The sequence below is a fragment of the Bufo bufo genome, chromosome 10 (genome assembly GCF_905171765.1).
Source record: "Bufo bufo chromosome 10, aBufBuf1.1, whole genome shotgun sequence".
Classification (NCBI taxonomy): domain Eukaryota; kingdom Metazoa; phylum Chordata; class Amphibia; order Anura; family Bufonidae; genus Bufo; species Bufo bufo.
In genome coordinates, this window is record NC_053398.1 from 77,756,568 (window position 1) to 77,775,962 (window position 19,395).

Consider the following 19,395-nt stretch of genomic DNA (forward strand, 5'->3'; position numbering starts at 1 on the left):
GAGTCACGCATCGGCGCGTCATCTCTCGAGACGCGAGATTACGCCCAAAAAAAAAAAAGTGATAGTTTACACTGATCACTTTTTTCCCTTTCACTAGGTGGATGACAGGGGCGATCAAGGGGTTAATTGGGGTGATGGGGGGTGATCTGGGGGCTAAGTGTGCTGTTTGGTGTACTCACTGTGAAGTCTGCTCCTCTGCTGGAACCAACCAACCAAAAGGACCAGCAGAGGAGCAGAGAAGCCATTTAACACCTTATATTTATAAATATAAGGTGTTATATGGCTTGTGATTAGTTTTTTTGAAAATCGCCAGCCTGCCAGCGATGATCATTGGCTGGCAGGCTGGTGATGTAATACCCCTCTAACTTTTGCCGGCCCGCCATGCGCGGGCCGGCAAAAGTTAGAGGGGTATTACATCACCAGCCTGCCAGCCAATGATCATCGCTGGCAGGCTGGCGATTTTCAAAAAAACTAATCACAAGCCATATAACACCTTATATTTATAAATATAAGGTGTTAAATGGCTTCTCTGCTCCTCTGCTGGTCCTTTTGGTTGGTTGGTTCCAGCAGAGGAGCAGACTTCACAGTGAGTACACCAAACAGCACACTTAGCCCCCAGATCACCCCCCATCACCCCAATTAACCCCTTGATCGCCCCTGTCAATCACCTAGTGAAAGGGAAAAAAGTGATCAGTGTAAACTGTCACTTTTTTTTTTCCACTGGTATTCACTGTTAGGTTTTAGGATAGTTTAGGCCCCTTGGTTAGGTAGTTAGCGATCGTTTAGCACCCAGGCCACCGCACCTCAGTCACTGATTCGCTGATTAGCGTATCGCTAATCAGCATTTGTACTTTTATAGTATCTGTAAGTGATCAGAACTGATCAGTCAGATCTATAAGGCCTCTTTCACACGGGCGTTGCGGAAAAATGTGCGGGTGCGTTCTGGGAACACCCGCGATTTTTCTGCGCGAGTGCAAAACATTGTAATGCGTTTTGCACTCGCGTGAGAAAAATCGCGCGTGTTTGGTACCCGAACTTCTTCACAGAAGTTCGGGCTTGGAATCGGTGTTCTGTAAATAGTATTATTTTCCCTTATAACATGGTTATAAGGGAAAATAATAGCATTCTGAATACAGAATGCATAGTAAAACATCGCTGGAGGGGTTAAAAAAAAAAAAGAAAAAAAAATTTAACTCCCCTTAGTCCACTTGTTCGCGGCCCGGCATCTCCTTCTGGCTTCATCTGATCTCTGTGCAGCAACAGGACCTGTGGCGACGTCATCCCGGTCATCACATGGTACGTCACATGATCTTTTACCATGGTGATTCACCATGGTAAAAGATCATGTGACGTACCATGTGATGACTGGAGTGACGTCATCAAAGGTCCTTGACCTATAATTAATGCTCACCACAGGTCCTATTCAGTAAAGGGGACAGAAGGAGATGCCGACATCGCGATCAAGTGGATTAAGGTGAGTTAAATGATTTTTTTATTTATTTTTAACCCCTCCAGCGCTGTTTTACTTTGCATTCTGTATTCAGAATGCTATTATTTTCCCTTTATAACCATGTTATAAGGGAAAATAATAATGATCGGGTCTCCATCCCGATCGTCTCCTAGCAACCATGCGTGAAAATCGCACCGCATCCTCACTTGCTTGCGGATTCTTGCGATTTTCACGCAACCCCATTCATTTCTATGGGGCTTGCGTTACGTGAAAAACGCACAAAGAGGAGCATGCTGCAATTTTCACGCAACGCACAAGTGATTCGTGAAAATCACCGCTCATGTGAACAGCCCCATAGAAATGAATGGGTCAGGATTCCGTGCGGATGCAATGCGTTCACCTCCCGCAACGCATCCGCGCGGAAAACTCGCTCGTGTGAAAGGGGCCTAATAGTATTAGTGTCACCTTAGTTCGCCCTCCACCCAAAACACAGTGTTTGCCCGATCAGGCCTGATCGGTCGCCCACACGTGCGTTCACCCACGCCCGCCCCGCCGCAGTGACAAATTTTTATTTTTTTTGATCACTGCACAATCACTTTACAAGCGCTGCGGTGATAAAAAATATCAAAACAGATTTTTTTTTTATCAATCGCAGCGGCCTCCGGTACTTCGCTAGCCTCCTATTTGTAAGACAGGCTTGCTTTTTTTCTTGGGTAGTCTCAGGGAATACCCCCTAAATTTAGTTGACCAAATGGCAAACAAGGGGTATTCTTCTGAAGAGGCCTACAGGATTCAGACCCAGTCGGATGAGGAATGGGAACCCTCATCTGATGAATCTAGCGGGTCAGAATATGAACCTGTAGAAAGCAGTAGCAGTCTGACCCGAAGTTCGGACGAGGAGGTTGAGGTCCCTGATAGCACCAGGCGTACCAGGCCCCGTGTTGCTACACCACAGGTTGCGCAGGATCCGCTTCAAGGGCAGCAGAGTGGGGCTGGCGCTGTCGGATTACGTGGTGAGGCATACACCAGCAGCACAGCCCACCCTGGACCTAGTACCAGCACTGCCGTACAACATGGTGAAGTGGCGAGCACCAGAAGGGCAGTTGAAGCTGGTACGGTGGCACGTGCAATAGTTACCCCGTCGCAGCCACCGCACAGACAGGCCCGTAGAGTCCTTGAGGTGCTGGCAAACCCTGAATGGCAGTCCCCAACTTCAGCCGCACCATTAGTTCCCCCTTTCACCGCCCAGTCTGGAGTTCGGGTTGAGACAGCTCAGATCGGTTTGGCACTGGGATTTTTTGAGCTGTTCTTGACTGCGGAGCAAGTGGACATAGTCGTGGCAGAAACAAATCGGTATGCCACTCAATTTATAGCCCCAAACCCGGGAAGCTATTATGCCCAGCCTTTCTGGTGGAAACCCGTCCAAGTTTCCGAATTAAAAAAATTTCTGGGCCTTCTCCTCAACATGGGTCTAACCAAAAAGCATGAATTGCGGTCATATTGGTCCACAAACCCAATTCATCACATGCCCATGTTCTCTGCTGCCATGTCCAGGGCATGATTTGAGGCCATCCTGCGTTTCCTGCACTATAGCGACAACAGCACCTCTCGTCCCAGAGGCCACCCAGCTTTTGACCGACTCCACAAAATTCTGCCCCCCATAGACCACTTTAACACCAAATTTGCAGATTTGTATACCCCTGAGCAAAACATCTGCGTAGACGAGTCCCTTATACATTTTACCGGGCGCCTTGGCTTCAAACAATACATCCCAAGCAAGCGCGCCCGGTATGGGGTCAAATTGTATAAGCTCTGTGAAAGGGCCACAGGCTATACCCACAAATTTCGGATCTATGAGGGTAAAGATCAGACCCTGGAGCCGGTCGGTTGCCCTGACTACATGGGGAGCAGTGGGAAGACAGTCTGGGACTTGGTGTCACCCTTATTTGGCAAGGGGTACCATCTTTATGTGGACAATTTTTACACAAGTGTGCCCCTCTTCAGGCATTTGTTCCTAGAACAGATTGGCTGCTGTGGCACCGTGCGACCTAGTCGCCGGGGCTTCCCCCAACGGCTCGTTACCACCCGTCTTGCAAGGGGGGAGAGGGCTGCCTTGTGTAACGAAGAACTGCTCGCGGTGAAATGGAGAGACAAGCATGACGTTTACATGCTCTCCTCCATTCACGCAGACACGACAATACAAATAGAATGGGCAACCAGTGTCATTGAAAAGCCCCTCTCAGTCCACGACTATAATTCGCTCATGGGAGGGGTGGACTTCAATAACCAGATGTTGGCTCCTTATTTAGTTTCCCGACGCACCAGACGCTGGTATAAGAAGGTGTCTGTATATTTGATTCAATTGGCTATGTACAATAGTTTTGTTCTCTACAGTAAGGCTGGGAGAACAGGATCCTTCCTCAAATTTCAGGAAGAGATCATCGAGAACCACCTGTATCCAGGAGGTTCCGTGGCCCCAACCACCAGTGTAGTGAGCCGTCTACACGAGCGACATTTCCCCAATGTCGTTGCTGGTACCTCAACCCAACCGTCACCCCGAAAAAGATGTCGTGTCTGTAGCAGGAGTGGAATAAGGCGTGACTCCCGCTATTTCTGTCCTGACTGCCCTGACCACCCTGCCCTATGCTTAGGGGAGTGTTTCCGGAAGTACCACACACAGGTACACTTAGCATAGGGATTGCATCTCACAGGACAGGCACACAGGGCTATTAGGGCCCTTTCACTCACAGCTGCTGCAAACCTCTCTTTTCACCTGGGACAAAGTGCATAATGTACTTCGCCTCATCTTTGGGCGATTTGCGCTTTGCACATTGTCCCATGGGGAAGGAGAGGTTTGTCCTATAAAGGTAAAAAAAAAATCACCGGTAAGCAAAAAAGTTAACGTTCTGTTCAAAAAGTTTAATAAAGTTTATATGTTTAGTTCAAATGTTATTATAAAGTTAAAGTTAATAAATTTATTGCGTTGCGGCCTGGTTTTTTCTTTTTTTACCTTCCAGGTGGACCAACCGATCGACTAGCTGCAGCACTGATGTGCATTCTGACAGAAGCATTGCGCTGCTGTCAGATTACACAAAAGTCGGTGTATGCGGCGCTGCAAGACGAGATTTCTCCTCTGCAGTAAAAGATACGTTTGCCGAGGCATATGAGCTGAGGAGGCGGCGGTGTTCATATGCTTTGGCAAACACTTTGTATATAAAAAAAATAAAATAAATCCCAGCAATGATTTATTCATCCACATCGATTGATGTGAATGGAGAAATCGGGTTTGCCAGGGCAAACGCAGACGCCTTTCCCCTCCTTTTTTTTTTTTTGGCAAAGATTTTTTCATCCACATTGATCGATGCAAATGAAGAAATCTGTGCCGTTCATTTTTTCTTTCAGCTCTGAGGCTGAACGGAAAAAAAAATATCTCATTACCTCATTACCCGTATGCTCAATATAAGGAGAATAGCAGAAACTCCTAATGCTGGCCACACATGTAATGATTGCGGAGACCCTCAAATGCCAGGGCAGTACAAACACCCCACAAATGACCCCATTTTGGAAAGAAGACACCCCAAGGTATTGAGGGGCATATTGAGTCCATGAAAGATTGAAATTTTTGTCCCAAGTTAGCGGAAAGGAAGACTTTGTGAGAAAAGACAAAAAAAAATCAATTTCCGATAACTTGTGCCAAAAAAAAAAAAATTCTATGAACTCGCCATGCCCCTCATTGAATACCTTGGGGTGTCTTCTTTCCAAAATGGGGTCACATGTGGGGTATTTATACTGCCCTGGCATTTTAGGGGCCCTAAAGCGTGAGAAGAAGTCTGGGATCCAATTGTCTAAAAATGCCCTCCTAAAAGGAATTTGGGCCCCTTTGCGCATCTAGGCTGCAAAAAAGTGTCACACATGTGGTATCGCCGTACTCAGGAGATAAATGGGTGAGATAAATATCTTGGTCAAATGCCAACTTTGTATAAATTGTTTTTGGAAAAGCTGTCTTTTGCCGAGATATTTCTCTCACCCAGCATGGGTATATGTAAAAAGACACCCCAAAACACATTGCCCTACTTCTTCTGAGTACGGCGATACCAGATGTGTGACACTTTTTTGCAGCCTAGGTGGGCAAATGGGCCCACATTCCAAAGAGCACCTTTCGGATTTCACAGGGCATTTTTTACACATTTTGATTTCAAACTACTTCTCACGCATTAGGGCCCCTAAAATGCCAGAGCAGTATAACTACCCCACAAGTGACCCCATTTTGGAAAGAAGACACCCCAAGGTAATTTGTGATGGGCATAGTGAGTTCATGGAAGTTTTTATTTTTTGTCACAAGTTAGTGGAATATGAGACTTTGTAAGGAAAAAAATAAATAAAATCATCATTTTCCGCTAACTTGTGACAAAAAATAAAAAGTTCTATGAACGCACGATGCCCATCAGCGAATACCTTAGGGTGTCTACTTTCCGAAATGGGGTTATTTGTGGGGTTTTTCTACTGTCTGGGCATTGTAGAACCTTGGGAAACATGACAGGTGCTCAGAAAGTCAGAGCTGCTTCAAAAAGCGGAAATTCACATTTTTGTACCATAGTTTGTAAACGCTATAACTTCTACCCAAACCATTTTTTTTTTTATCAAAGACATGTAGAACAATAAATTTAGAAAAAAAATGTATATATAGATGTAGTTTAAAAAAAAAAAATTTACAACTGAAAGTGCAAGAATTTCGTTAAATTTTGATTAATATCAAAAAAAGTTAAAATGTCAGCAGCAATGAAATACCACCAAATGAAAGCTCTATTAGTGAGAAGAAAAGGAGATAAAATTCATTTGGGTGGTAAGTTGCATGACCGAGCAATAAACGGTGAAAGTAGTGTAGTGCAGAAGTGTAAAAAGTATATGCGAGGGCCTGCAGGTGAGCTGACCCTGTAAAACATAATATGCGAGGTCCTGCAGGTGAGCTGACCCTGTAAAACATTATATGCGGGGGCCTGCAGGTGAGCTGACCCTGTAAAACATTGTAGGTTAGGGCCTGCAGGTGAGCTGACCCTGTAAAACATTGTAGGTTAGGGCCTGCAGGTGAACTGACCCTGTAAAACATTATATGCGAGGGCCTGCAAGTGAGCTGACCCTGTAAAAGACTGTAGGTGAGGGCCAGCACCTCCAAGGCGTAGAGCGCCAGTTCGTGCCACATGTCCAGCTTGGACACTCAGTAGTTATAAGGCACTGAGGGATCATTGAGGACGCTGACAGTCTGCTATGTACTCCTTCACCATCTTTCAAAATGTTTTCCTCCTTGTGACAGTAGGCCACGCATCAGGGTGAGTGTGCTGGCGGGGTGTCATGAAACTGTCCCAGGCTTTGCAGAGCGTTGCCCTGCCTTTGTTGGAACTGCTGTGTGTTCCACTTGTCTCCCCTCCTCGGTTGCCCAAGGAACTGCCACCAGCGTTGTCAGATGGAAGTTTTTGGAGCAATTTTTTAACAAGGACCTTCTGGTATTGCACCGTTTTGCTCGTCCTCTCCACCAGAGGAATGAGAGATGAGAAGTTCTCTTTGTAGCGGCAATCGAGAAGGGTGAACAACCAGTAATCAGTGTTGTCTAAAATGTGTATAACGCGCGGGTCGCGGGAAAGGTAGCCTGACATGAAGTCAGCCATGTGTGCCAGAGTATCAACAGGCAATACTTCGCTGTTGTCATCAGGAGGATTACTCTCAATCTCCTAATCTTCTTCCTCTTCTGCCCACCCACGCAGAACAGATGGAATTAAACTTCCATGGGTACTACGCTCTGTAGCGGAGGCAACCGTCTCCTGCTCCTCTTCATCGTCCAATTCGCGCTGTGAATACGAATTGAAAGTGGTCTGGCTATCACCCTGTGTAATGTCTTTCCCTATTTCCACCTCTTCCACATGCAAAGCATTGTCCTTAATTGTGAGCAGCGAGCATTTGAGTAGACACAGAAGTGGGATAGTTACGCTGATAATAGCGTTATCGCCGCTTACCATCTGTGTTGATTCCTCAAAGTTTCTTAAAACTTTACAGAAGTCAGACATCCATGCCCACTTCTCGCTTGTGAATAGCGGAAACTGGAAAGGCCACGACCATGTTGCAGCTGGTATTACACTACTGCCCTCTGCTGCTCACAAAGTCTGGCCAACATGTGGAACGTGGAGTTCCAGCGCGTGCTCACGTCGCACAACAGCCGGTGAGCTGGCAATTTCAAGCACTGCTGCAGCATTGACAGACCGGCTGAAGCTGTCGATGACATGCAGAAATGTGCACACACGCAGCGCACCTTCACCAGTAGCTCAGGCAAATTTGGGTAGGTTTTGAGAAACCTCTGTACCACTTAGTTTAAGATGTGGGCTAGGCAGGGGATTTGTGTTAGCTTGCCGAGCTCCAAAGCCGCCACCAAGTTACGGCCATTATCAGACACAACCATGCCTGGTTCTAGGTTGAGTGGCGAGAGCCACAGCTCAGTCTGGCCTCTTATCCCCTGCCACCGCTCTGCGGCAGTGTGCTGTTTGTCCCCTAAGCATATCAGCTTCAGCACGGCCTGTTGCAGCTTCCCCACTGCAGTGCTACACTGCTTCCAGTTACCGACTGATGGATGACTGGTGCTGCACGCTGATAATTCAAAGGTGGAAGTGGAGGAGGGGGAGCCACTAACGTAAGTGTTGGCGGAAACCCTGATCGCTGTAAGACTAGAGATGTCCCGAATAGTTCCCGGCAAACATAGCTTGTTCGCGTTCGCCGCGGCGGGCGAACATATGCGATGTTCGGTCCGCCCCCTATTCGTTATCATTGAGTAAACTTTGACCCTGTACCTCACAGTCAGCAGACACATTCCAGCCAATCAGCAGCAGACACTCCCTCCCAGACCCTCCCACCTCCTGGACAGCATCCATTTTAGATTTATTCGGAAGCTGCATTCTTAGTGAGAGGAGGGACAGTGTAGCTGCTGCTGATTTAATAGGGAAATCGATAGCTAGGCTAGTTCATTCAGTGTCCACTACAGTCCTGAAGGACTCATCTGATCTCTGCTGTAAGGACAGCACCCCAAAAAGCCCTTTTTAGGGCTAGAACATCAGTCTGCGTATACTTTGCCCAGTGCCACCACTCATATCTGGTGTCACAATAGCTTGCATTAAAAAATATATATATACAATTTTTTGACTGTAATATAATAGCAGTCAGTTGTCTGCACGCGTGTGCGTTTCAGGGCCTGCCAGGGCACAGTGTCACACCAGTGCAACTCATATCTGGTGTAACAGTAGTGTACATTTAAAAAAAAAAATACTATTTTGACTGTAATAGATAGAATAGCAGTTAGTTGTCTGCAAGCGTGTGTCAGGCCTACAGTGTCTACTCTGCCAACTTCTGCCAGTGCACAGTGCCACTCATATCTGGTGTCACAGTAGCTTGCACACATAGTACAACTTAACTAATCTAAAAAAAAAAATGACAGGCAGAGGCAGGCCACCCCGCAGGGGCCGTCGTGGTGCTGTGATTCCCTTTGGCCCTAGAATAATGCCCAGTGTTCAGAGGCCATGTACCCTGAACTCAAAATGTTCTGAGGACATAGTTGACTGGCTAACACAGGACACCCAATCTTCTACAGCTTCCGCTCGGAACCTTGACGCAGCATCCTCCTCCAGCTTAGCTTCGGGCACCTCTCAAGTTACCACTCGCCCGCCTGCCGCCACAACCAACACTAGCACCACAGCCGCTTCACTTGATCTGTGAGAGGAGTTATTTACACATCAGTTGGAAGAAATGAGTGATGCGCAACCATTATTGCCAGAGGATGTAGATAACAGGGATATGTCTCAGTCAGGCAGCATTACACACATGGACGTACGGTGTGATGATAATGATGTTGTACCCGCTGCTGCTTCCTTTGCTGAGTTGTCAGATACAAGTGAAGCGGTTGATGATGACGATGTGTCCGTGGATGTCACGTGGCTGCCCGCTAGAAGAGAAGAAGAACAGGGGGAAAGTTCAGATGGGGAGACAGAGAGGAGGAGGAGACGAGTTGGAAGCAGGGGGAGGTCGTCGCAAGGAGCTAGTGGCACAGTCAGACAGCATGCATCGGCACCCGAGGTCAGCCAGACAGCACGCCAATCAACGCATGCTGTTGCCACCACCAGAATGCCGTCATTGCAGAGCTCAGCAGTGTGGCATTTTTTGTGTGTGTCTGCCTCTGACAACAGCGATGCCATTTGCAACCTGGGCCAAAAGAAAGAGTCGTGGGAAGTCCAACACCCACCTAGGTACAACCGCACATCACAAACTCCTATGGGATCAACACATGAGTACAAGCAGCACACAAACTCAAAGCCGCCATCCTCCTCCTGGTCCAGCATCTTCAGCCACGTCAACCACTGCTGTCCTCCTTGCCCCCTCTCAATCATCCGCCACTCCGTCTCTCGCCTTGAGCAGTTCCTACTCATCTGCCCACAGTCAGGTGTCTGTCAAGGACATGTTTGAGCGTAAGAAGCCAATGTCACAAAGTCACCCCCTTACCCGGCGTCTGACAGCTGGCTTGACTGAACTCTTAGCCCGCCAGCTTTTACCATACAAGCTGGTGGAGTCTGGGGCGTTCCAAAAATTTGTAGCTATTGGGACACCGCAGTGGTGATAGGGGACGTAACAGGGATTAAACTGAGAAGAATAGAACTACTTAACACACCACTCCTATCTGGTGGCACATTAGATTACATGCACAGTGCCCCAAATTTGAAGTAGGAGGACCGACCAAGCATCTTTTTCCATCTCCCGGTTCCTAAAATCGATGCCATATACACGTCCCCTGATAGCGGACATAACAGGGATTAAACTGATAAGAATAGAACTACTTAACACACCACTCCTATCTGGTGGCACATTAGATTGCACGCGCAGTGCCCCAAATTTGAAGTAGGATGATTGACCAAGCATCTTTTTCCATCTCCCGGTTCCTAAAATCGATGCCATATACACGTCCCCTGATAGGGGACGTAACAGGGATTAAACTGATAAGAATAGAACAACATAACACACCACATCTATCTGGTGGCACATTAGATTGCACGTGCAGTGCCCCAAATTTGAAGTAGGAGGACCAACCAAGACCAAGCATCTTTTTCCATCTCCCTGTTCCTAAAATCGATGCCATATACACGTCCCCTGATAGGGGACGTAACAGGGATTAAACTGATAGGGATAGTACTACTTAACACACCTTATAATAACGCAGAGAGAGGAGTCTGAAGAAGAGGAGTCAGAGGAGGAAGGTGGCTTTGAGGAGGTGGAAGACCAACCACAGCAGGCATCCCAGGGGGCTTGTCCCCTTTCGGGGACCCTTGGTGTTGTACGTGGCTGGGTGGAGGAAGAGACCTTCAATGACATCAGTGAGGACAAGTAACGGGACATGGCTAGCTTGGTATACAACCTTGTGCAAATGGGGAGTTTGCGGTTGTGCAAATGGACTGTTTGCGGTGCGTTAAACGGGGAGTTTGGTCTGTCACTGTGAAGCGGGCGTAACCCTTACACTACCTGATCGATACAACATTATACCTGATGTTTTAAAGCACGTTATTCCAAACAATTTAGGAATGTTAGGTGATTTATACCCTTTATGGATTAAAACCAGACTCTGCGTCAACTATGTAATTTTCCATGGGAGTTTTGCCATGGATCCCCCTCCGGCGTGCCTCCATCACTATTGTGGCCAGAAAGAGTCCCTGTGGGTTTTAAAATTCACCTGCCTATTGAAGTCTATGGCGGTTCGCCCGTTCGCGGACATTTGCGGAAATTCGCGTTCACGAACGGAAAATTTTATGTTTGCAACATCTCTATGTAGAACCCACAATCCTTGGCGTCGGTAGCACCTGTGCCATCCAAGGGTACGACTCGCTCCCGGCCTCCACAATGTTCACCCAGTGTGCCGTCAGGGAAATGTAGCATCCCTGGCCGAATGCACTTGTCCATGTGTCTGTGGTTAAGTGGACCTTCCCACTAACTGTGTTGGTCAGGGCACGTGTGATGTTACGGGACACATGTTGGGGTAAGGCGGGCACGGCACACCTTAAAAAATTGTGGCGGTTGGGGACTGCGGGATGGCCGCCGACATCAGGCTGCGGAATGCCTCAGTATCCACAAGCCTAAATGGCAACATTTCCAGGGCCAGTAATTTGGAAAGTTGTACATTTAGTGCTATGGCCTGTGGGTGGGTGGCTGGGTATTTGCGCTTGTGTTAAAAGGCCTGGGGTAAGGACATTTGGACGATTTGCTGGGACACGGAAGTGGATCTGGTCGCTGATGGTGCTTGCGAAGGTCCAGGTGCAGGGCAGGAGGCATCCGGGCCTGCGTCTTCGACAGGGGATTGGCCTACACGTACCACAGGGGAAGAGGAGGCAGTGATGTGACCCGCAGACACAGATTGTGGACCTAGGCGTTCATCCAACTTATTACGGTGCTTGGATTCCATGTGGTGGATCATGCTGGTGGTGACGAGGTTGCTAGTGTTCACGCCTGGCTCATTTTGGTTACGGCACAGGTTGAAAACTACTATTCTTTTGTCGTCTGCACTTTCCTCAAAAAAGCACCATACTGCGGAACACCTACCCCTTGGCAAGGGAGATTTCCGCAAGGGGGTTCTCCGTGGAACAGTTGCAGGCCTGTTTGGTGTGGCCCACCTTCTCCCTTTTGCCACCACACTGCCTCTTCCAGCCTGTTGTGGTGCTGCAGATCCCTCGCCCCTCTGTACTGCTGTCCTCGCTCGGCTTTCCATCTTCCCAGGTTGGGTCAGTGACTTCATCATCCACCACCACCTCTTCCACTTCCTCACTCTGCTCATTCTCCTGACAAGTTGACCTAACCATAACCTGTGATTGACAACTGTGTCTGATCCTCTTCATCACACTCTTGAGACAGTAATTGCTGTTGACTTATTGGCAACTGTGTCTTATCATCATCCACCTCATTAAACAGTAATTGCCGTTCTCCATCTTCACCTTCTTGTGACTGTGGATGCTCAAGAGTTTGGGAATCAGGGCACAAGATCTGTCCCTCTTCAAGCGTGCTTGGCGAGAGGGCCAAATCAAGGAATGGCGCTGAAAAGAGGTCCTCCGAATATCTGAGTGTGGGATCACTTGTTTTCCCAGACTCTCCATGGTGGGAGGAAGGATGATCAGGGTGAGGATTGTGTTTAGCAGACTCTTGGCTACTAAGACAGGACTTGGTGGAAGACAGGGTGGTGCTTAAACAAAGGGAAGCATTATATGCTGCAATCCAACCGACCACCTGGTCGCACTGGTCTGACTTCAAGAGTGGTGTCCTGCGCAGCCCTGCAAACTGGGACATGAAGCTAAGTATAATGGATAATTGTTTTTCTTGCGCTCTGGCAGCAGGCACAGTTTCAACGTGCCCAGAGCCACGGCCTCTGCGTGCACCATCAGCATCACGGCCACTTCCCCGTCCCTTACTGCTCGCCTTCTTCATATTAAATGTTATATATGCTTGAAAGTATGTCACACGTACAGTAGCGTAGGATTTGCAAGTATATACGCAAACAAATTTAAAAAGGTATTTGGGATGTGGAAACATCACACAGGAGATATCCCGCAGATAATGGCAATGCTGTCACCAGCGGCTAATAAAAAATTACAGGGAATGTCACAGGTATTAGGGATGAGGAAACGTTATACAGGAGAGGTACCACCAGTAATGTCACTGTCAGCAGCGTCTACGGAAAAAGTATACTGTATGTCACAGATAAATTTTATGCGCACACGTTACACTGGAGATGTGCCACTGGTAATGTCACTATCAGAATCGGACACCGTCTATTGGAAAAGTACACTGTATGTCAGATACATTTTTTTCAGTGCACACATTACAGTGCAGATGTAGCGCAGCTAATGTCACTGTCTGCAGCGGACACCGTCTATGGAAAAAGTACACTGGATGTCACAGATATTTTTGGGATGCGCACACGTTACACTGGAAATTTGCCACTGGTAATGTCACTTTCAGAAGCGGGCACCATCTATTGGAAAAGTACACTGTATGTCACAGATAAATTTTTACTCCGCACACGTTACAATGCAGATGTAGCACTGGTAATGTCACTGTCCGTAGCAGACACAGTCTACGGAAAAAGTACACTGGATGTCACAGATATTTTTTGGATGTACACACTTTACAAAGGAGATGTGGCGCAGCTAATGTCACTGTCAGAAGCGGACATCATCTATTGAAAAAGTACACTATGTCACAGATAAATATTTTCTGCACACACGTTACACTGCAGATGTGGCGCTGGTAATGTCACTATCTGCAGCAGACACCGTTTAATAAAAGTACACTGGATGTCAGATATTTTTTGGATGCGCACACTTTACACAGGAGATGTGGTGCAGCTAATGTCGCTGTCTGCAGCGGCCTAACTATTGCATGCTATTTAGCGCAGTTTGCGCTAAAAATAGATATTGCTGCTGCCACACACAATAGTCCTTAAAAGGACTTTTGGGTCTCAGAAAAGTTTTTCTAATAAAAATATTCCTATATCACTCCCTAAACTGTCTGTCCCTTCCTCAGCACAGCTCTCCCTGACTAAGACTGAGCTGAACATGCGTCATCGGGTGCTATATAGCACCCGATGACGCGTTCTGGCCAGCCAATCACTGTAATGCCAGTAACCAACATGGCTACAGCATTACAGTGAAGACAGTACTCACCTGCACGTTTATTGGCTGCATAGCAGCCAAGAAACGTGCGGGGAGGAGACTTGAGCATTGTGCTCGAGCACATGCTGTATTCAGCCGAATACCGCTATGTGCCGAGCATCAAGATGCTCGAGCCGAACTGGTGTTCGGCCGGGCATGCTTGATCAACACTAGTGTTAATGTGTCCAGCTTGGTACCTTTCTATGGAGATACCTTTTAATCTGCTAATAAGAAGCTTCTGTGAAAAGTGCAGGGTACTTTAACCTTAATTTTCCTGGGGTTTTGGTTTACCCGACACAGACCATTATTAAATCTTGCTCAGATTTTAGTGTACCACGTAAACATCCATAGCGTAGACCCCTTCTGTTGGGTTACTGTACCTCTGGCTCACAAGGTATTGGTGTCATTACCGATACTCCCAGTGCCCTGTGAGCTATTTATCCTCTCTGCCAGGATTTGTCACATCAAGGGGGTGAACATACTGTAGATACTTTTTATATTTTGTTTCATAATAAAGTTTTTTTTTTTTTGTTTTGTTTTTATCGTCTTGGACAGGCAGTTAGACTATTCTTAGTTAAGACGGAAAATTAGTATACTTGGACATTACTTTTAGTAAGCCCAACTTTATCAGTAAGTCTGAGTCACTGTATGTCTTACCTGAACATCCTGTATTGGCCACATTTTATGGTTTACCCAAACTTCACAAAGGCTGTAATCCCCTTAAAGGCAGACCAATTGTGTCAGGAATGGGCAGTCTAACATCAAATATTAGTACATTCATTGACACCATCTTAAGGCCCTTTGTGATTTGTCCGCCTTCATATGCCATGGACACCATAGATGTTCTTTGCAGGTTAGATGGGATACATTATGATGATGACACCTGGCTGGCTAGCTTGGATATAGAAGCTCTTTATAGCTCCATCCCACACAATCTTGGATATAAAGCAGTACTTACTGTACCTTTCTCCAGCAAAGGGGAGAACACCTCCGACGACATAATATTTTCCTCATGGAACTCATACAATTAGTTCTGATGTGTTCATCTTTGATTGTCAGATCTTCCACCAGCTCAGGGGAGTGGAGAGGAGGAGTCGCTGTGCCCTGATGTATGGCCATCTATACCTAGGTTGGTGGGAGAAAGAGGTGATTTTCAGGGTCACAATGGAACAGTTTATGTCACTGATTCCACTTTGGATCAGATACATTAATGACGTGCTGATTCTCTGTAAGCACAGTTTCATGACGTTGTATCAGTCCTCAATCAGTACCAGCTAGGTCTCCATTTCACCTTTGAAATCAATGACAGACAGATCTCCTTCTTAGATATGTCTATCACTATGTAAGACACTCTTCTGTTTTGCGGTCCACTGGGGCCCCCAGGAATTCTCGTGGGGCTCAGCCTGCGGGGACACCCCATTGGAGTAGCGGGACAGGTCACGCATGTGCCTGCGGAATCTTCGGTTCCGACTCCTTTGCGGGCGGACGTGGTTCTCGCGTCCGTGCTGATGCAATCGCGTATCCATGCTGGGCCACTTGAGCGTCCGCATGCACGCTTGAGAGGAGGTTCGCAAAGGGTTACGTGGCCGAATGTACGCGCATCGTATTCGCTACACAGGCCACTGACAGGGAATATACCTGTACATAAACTCTAGTAGATTAGAGGGCAGGCATGGGTTAAGTGATTAATGACCAGCCAAGGCTGCACAAGTGTCAGGGATTAGAATAATCATATGGCCTATGAGGAATAGACACATGGCACTCTGTGATTGGCTAGCAGGTGTTTAAGAGGTGATCTCCCTGGCTGGTCAGTGCCCACTGTTGTTTTGATAACCCGGGTGTATGTTGCTGTTAACATGGAAATGTCCCGTCCCTAGGTACTACGGTACACGGACTATTTCTGTGCATATGAACTTTGGCCTGGTCTGGCTGTCCCTTGTGAGTTTTCCTGCACAAGTTATTATTTGGATTGATTACCTGCATATGATTTCAGGTCTGGACTGTATTGCCATCATTTAATAAATCCACCATTATTTAAACTCTGAAATAAAAATTATATAAAACAGCCGTTAGTACGTCGCCTTTCTTTTGGTGCGTCGCGAGTTCCAATTGTGAAGTGGGTACTGTTCACATATGCAGATGCGTTTCTTTAAATGGACCGCGCTGCTCCAGAGAAAAGCAGAAAAATCCTCCCTTCCAGATCACACAAACTTCCTTGGATATGGGAAAGCGGTCAGATCACTTGGATTCACCTTTCCTTTGGGAACCTTTGTGAGAAATCAAGGTTGCCACAAATAGTGAAGTACAATCACATAAGTTTAAACTGCAAGGTTTTATTGTACTTACAAGATAAAATAAGGTAACAGGCAGTATGTATAAATCATTCACCCAACCCGGGTTTCGCTTTGGAAAGCTTCGTCAGGGGTATCTCCTCCGCCTACTTAGGGGCGGTCTTTATATACCTGCAGGTGGGAATCTACCACATCTCCATAAAATCGTCATAGCCTATGCGGCTCAATACAAAATTTAAAACCCATATAGGGTACATAAAATACACTCATAAAATACATATCGCATAAAAACCTCCTTCGGGTCACCACATTAAATAGTTAACATAAAAAATACATCTGGACTGATCGCATAACATTCTCATAATTAGAAATATCCACCCACCCCACATGACCACATATCTAGCCAATAGTAAAAAACACACTTCCTGGGACCTATCCCTTCATTCATAAATAACTGAACATGTCACCACCCACATGATTAATTCCAGCCAATAGTGGATTACACATCATAGGACCGCCCTCCTTCATTCATGGGGAGCCATACGTGTCATACCCCACGTGATCCATTCCCACCAATGAGCATGTCAAAACCCACATGATTCATTCCAGTCAGTAGTGGATTACACATCATAGGACCGCTCTCCTTCATTCATGGATGGCCAAACGTGTCATGCCCCACGCAGTCCATTCCCATCAATGGTGAAATGCATATCCTAGGGTTACCTCCCTCCATCCATGAATGACTGGACGCGTCACGACCCACATGATTCACTCCAGCCACATACGGTTCCTCCCACAATGCTGCCACAGGTCCTCAAATGGGTACTACAGTATGTTCTCTCAGGTAAGACAGGGTTTCAAATCAAACTCCACATTCATCCCTTTTGGTTGTAGTGAATCCATCTTATAGATCCACTCAACCTCCCTCCTATTGATCGGCTCGATAGAATTCCCTCCCCGCCATTGCGGTTTGACCAGCTCAACCCCGGAAAATAACAGACCGCTGGGGTCTTTCTGATGTTTGATTTTAAAATGCATAGAGACACTATGCGTCTCAGGTTTAGAACCTACCAGAATCAAGAACAATATGGACAGAAAAGATCGCATAACTATAGGAACAATTATCATAATGGAAATTATTATCCTGTACAGCAAGGGGGCTACTATCCCCCTAGGCAGAATAATTATTATGAAGGAAGACACATCCCTAATACATCTAATTATGAGAGAGGGAATTTTGGGAAACCACCCCCAAGAAGGGAGCAAGTGGAAAATAGGGAGGGGAGAGGACCCTCTAAAACACAGAGAAATGTGACTGCAGAGACCCAAATTTTCCTCACCAGGGAATAAAGGGAGTACAGAGGACAGAGACAGAAAGACAGACCACCCCACTAAAAAGGAATCATGTAGAGGAAAACGAGGGGGAAGGAAACACCAGCCCAAACCCCAAAAAAAGCAGGGGGACCTAATGGGGATTTTTAATTTGAGTTCTTATGTTTTGTCAGATCCCGAAAGGGAAGTTTTGGGCAAAGGCCTCAAGTTTGCACCTACGTTGAAAATTAACAAATTTGAGGCCTTTCTGGATGTACAGTCGTGGCCAAAAGTTTTGAGAATGACACAAATATTAGTTTTCACAAAGTTTGCTGCTAAACTGCTTTTAGATCTTTGTTTCAGTTGTTTCTGTGATGTAGTGAAATATATATTTACACGCACTTCATACGTTTCAAAGGCTTTTATCGAAAATTACATGACATTTATGCAAAGAGTCAGTATTTGCAGTGTTGGCCCTTCTTTTTCAGGACCTCTGCAATTCGACTGGGCATGCTCTCAATCAACTTCTGGGCCAATTCCTGACTGATAGCAACCCATTTTTTCATAATCACTTCTTGGAGTTTGTCAGAATTAGTGGGTTTTTGTTTGTCCACCCGCCTCTTGAGGATTGACCACAAGTTCTCAATGGGATTAAGATCTGGGGAGTTTCCAGGCCATGGACCCAAAATGTCAATGTTTTGGTCCCCGAGCCACTTAGTTATCACTTTTGCCTTATGGCACGGTGCTCCATCGTGCTGGAAAATGCATTGTTTTTCACCAAACTGTTGTTGGATTGTTGGAAGAAGTTGATGTTGGAGGGTGTTTTGGTACCATTCTTTATTCATGGCTGTGTTTTTGGGCAAAATTGTGAGTGAGCCCACTCCCTTGGATGAGAAGCTACCCCACACATGAATGGTCTCAGGATGCTTTACTGTTCGCATTACACAGGACTGATGGTAGCGCTCACCTTTTCTTCTCTGGACAAGCCTTTTTCCAGATGTCCCAAACAATCGGAAAGAGGCTTCATCAGAGAATATGACTCAGCAGTCCATTCACCAAACTTTCTGCAGAAGATCAATCTGTCCCTGTTGTTTTTTTTGGAGAGAAGTGGCTTCTTTGCTGCCCTTCTTGACACCAGGCCATCTTCCAAAAGTCTTCGCCTCACTGTGCGTGCAGATGCGCTCACACCTGCCTGCTGCCATTCCTGAGCAAGCTCTGCACTGGTGGCACTCCGGTCCCGCAGCTGAATCTTCTTTAGGAGACGATCCTCGCACTTGCTGGACTTTCTTGGACGCCCTGAAGCCTTCTTAACAAGAATAGAACCTCTTTCCTTGAAGTTCTTGATGATCCTATAAATTGTTGATTTGAGGTGCAATCTTAGTAGCCACAATATCCTTGCCTGTGAAGCCATTTTTATGCAACGCAATGATGGCTGCACGCATTTCTTTGCAGGTCACCATGGTTAACAATGGAAGAACAATGATTTCAAGCATCACCCTCCTTTTAACATGTCAAGTCTGCCATTTTACCCCAATCAGCCTGACATAATGATCTCCAGCCTTGTGCTCGTCAACATTCTCACCTGAGTTAACAAGACGATTACTGAAATGATCTCAGCAGGTCCTTT